Here is a 2,502-nt window from a genome sequence, read left to right on the forward strand (position 1 = left end):
TTTTTTTTTTTTTTTTTTTTTTTTTTTTTTTTTTTGCTGTCTCCCTTGGTGGGTGACTATGTGCTTGGGCCCCTCAGCTATATCACTCCATAATATTAATACAAATCATAGAAATGGGGATGGTGTTCCTGTGGATATCTTATCTCCATCTTTCATACCTCCTTCTATGTGGTCCTTCTATGTACAGTGGCTCTTCAGTCAGACCTCAGGTCTTCTTCAGGTGGAATTACCCTATATGTAAATGTAGACTTGATATGTCTGTGGGAGAAGGTGAGCACAGGGTTTTTCCTAGACTGCCATCTTGCCCTTCCTATGGAAATGTGAATATTCATTAATAATTAAACTGAATATATAAATTAAAATTTTTCATAAAGAAAACATTAAGACCCAATCATTCATCTACTAAATTCTAGCAGCTATTTAAGAAATTCATGTCTTATACCATCTCTTATGAAAAACTGGGCAAATAATACAACTCATGTAATTGGGGCTAGTATAACCTTCATATTAAAGTTAGGTAAGAATTAACAACTGATCAATGAACAAAGAACAATATAAGGTTGTTGATGCTAAAACTGTGATAAAATATTTGCAATGTAGATCTCTTGCTTTAGCAAAATGATGATACATCACCATCAGAATTGGGTTTATCTGGGAATGAAAGCCTGAATTAATGTTATAAAATTTAGTTCATAACATTAACAAATTGAGGGAAAATGTAATAAACCTAATATATGAGAAAAATATACTGGATAAGATTCAACATTCTTAATTAGTTGAAACAAAAAAACCTTTTAGAAAATAAGAGATGGATGGTATATTTTTCATGTTCAATTTATTGATAATAGAATCCACTCTAGTTAAAGGAGGAAAGGATTTATTTCAGCAACAGACATTCACAAAACTTATAATGGTTTTAAACATTATTTTTCGTTTAGACAATTTCAAATTCAGATCTGGCAACTCTCCAGGACAGTACCCCTCAAAGTGGTAACTCAGAGAGCCAAGCTGCTTCCATCGTGTAGCTTTGATATGTGAAATTTATGGAGTGTAGTTTTGCATGGAAATAGGGAGTGGATGGATCCCATGAGATCTTTTTAAGATTCAGGTCTTGGAGACTTTCAATTGCCTTTATCCATTGGTCAGAATCCAGTTACATATCTTCAACTTAACTGCAAAAGAGGCTTGGGAATATAGTTTTCTATATATATGGCAAAGAAGAAAAGAGGTATATTTTGATGAATATATAGCATTGCCTCTGCCACAGAAGTGGAAAATCTTGTTCCTTTAAAATCTTCCGTGAGAAAACATGATCTGACAACAGTATTACAATTCAACATTTTAAGGATTTTCCTAGAGAGTGCAGTAAGATAGGACAAATATAAATAAATGGCATAAAGACTAATGTGAAGAGTTAAATCTGATTATATGATTAATATAGAAAACTCAAAAGAAGGTATAAACAGATGCTTAATTAAAGATTTAGACAGATTCCTGGATACAGACTAATGTAAACAATAATTATATTTGCATACATGAGCAAAAAAAACTATGTTAAAATTTTTAAATATCTTTTAATAATTCAGATGGATTGTTTAAAATGAATATCTCTTACTGTAAAGAAACATTTCTTTGAAGTTTAGCAATAACTTTGGATTTACACCTGCAGCAACTTTGTGTGCTAGGTTAACTCAAATAAGATTAAATGTAATTTAAGTAATTATATTTAAATGTAGCATGTGTGGAACAATTTCTCATTACTTCTAAATACTAGTTACTCATTCAACTAACTGTATGTATGAAGAAGTATATCATAATTGATGCTCAGTAAATGATAGAAGTAGCTATTTCTCTGTGTTGAAATTAGTGTTTTACTATACTTTTGTTTTTCCGTTTTTCTGTTGCTGGCATTTTTAACAAATATATATTATAAAATCAATAAATATAATGACATTGAACATTTAAAATATTTCATTAGAAAATATATGCAAAATGCTTGAAAATTAATTTAAAAATAAACTAAAATACAATAGACATAATAACTATTTAATTGTATTAGTTAAAGAGATAGAAAGTAAAGAGCTAAAGTGATATACTTTCCCTATCAAGTTCATAAAAATGACAAATGGTTGATGTTTTAATGGAAAAGCTGCAAGAAAATGGATACAAACATTATGATACTGCAAATTATTTTTCTAGGAAATACTTTTTCACTTGCATCAAAGCTTTAAAAATGTATGTAGGTACTTATTAACAATTTCAATCCTATGAATACTCCTAAGAAAATAATAATAGAGGTTCATAAATGAAGTGCATATAAACCTTATTTCTTAAAATTTTATAATATAAAATGCTTAGATATAAAAGATTAATACCCATTCTTATATAATTAGGTAATATGTCTCCTCTGTCCATGGGATTTTCCAGGCAAGAGTACTGGAGTGGGTTGCCATTTCCTTCTCTGGGGGATCTTCCTGACCCGGGGATCAAACCCAGGTGTCC

This window comes from Bison bison, unplaced genomic scaffold (genome assembly GCF_000754665.1).
Source record: "Bison bison bison isolate TAMUID 2011002044 unplaced genomic scaffold, Bison_UMD1.0 scf7180017864313, whole genome shotgun sequence".
Classification (NCBI taxonomy): Eukaryota; Metazoa; Chordata; class Mammalia; order Artiodactyla; family Bovidae; genus Bison; species Bison bison.